Genomic DNA, 668 nt, shown 5'->3' on the forward strand with positions numbered 1-668 from the left:
TGGCGCCCCCTTCCAGGGGACTTGTGCCCGGTCCATCGCTGAGGACGCTTCTCCAGACTATAATTCAAACGTCGAGGGCACCCGATTCTCAAGCTGGGCTCTTCCCAGTTCGCTCGCCGTTATTAAGGGAATCCTTATAAGTTTCTTTTCCTCTGCTTATTAATATGTTTAAACTCAGCGGGTAGTCCCGCCTGACCTGGGGTCTCGTCGAGAGCATCGTCTTTGGGGACAATGTTTAAACTCAGCGGGTAGTCCCGCCTGACCTGGGGTCTCGTCGAGAGCATCGTCTTTGGGGACAATGTGCAAAGGGTCAACATAAGATTCCTCCCTCCCTCCCTCACTCACAAAAAGGAGGCACGCAAGCTGTGATCTAGACACGATACCGAGGTTGAATCAACCACCATAGTGTCACGACAACAGATGTCGAGGACTCAATTTTAAGCCATTTGTGCGACGGTGCACACGGGAGGCCAACATGTGCCCCCGACAATGCAACAAAACTAAGTGGTTGTTGTATGTGGGGGACGCGATGCGTGACGCTCAGGCAGACGTGCCCTCGGCCAGAAGGCTCCGGGCGCAACTTGCGTTCAAAGACTCGGTGGTTCACGAGATCCTGCAATTCACACAAAGTATCGCATTTCACTACGTTCTTCATCGATGCGAGAGCC

At 53.1% G+C, this 668-nt stretch overlaps 1 pseudogene; it reads right to left on the reverse strand.

Annotated features, from left to right (window-relative positions):
* Positions 1-534: 534 nt before the first annotated feature.
* Positions 535-668, reverse strand: LOC111476291 (annotated as a pseudogene; the record flags this gene model as incomplete).

Source organism: Cucurbita maxima, unplaced genomic scaffold, assembly GCF_002738345.1.
Source record: "Cucurbita maxima cultivar Rimu unplaced genomic scaffold, Cmax_1.0 Cma_Scf07291, whole genome shotgun sequence".
Lineage (NCBI taxonomy): Eukaryota > Viridiplantae > Streptophyta > Magnoliopsida > Cucurbitales > Cucurbitaceae > Cucurbita > Cucurbita maxima.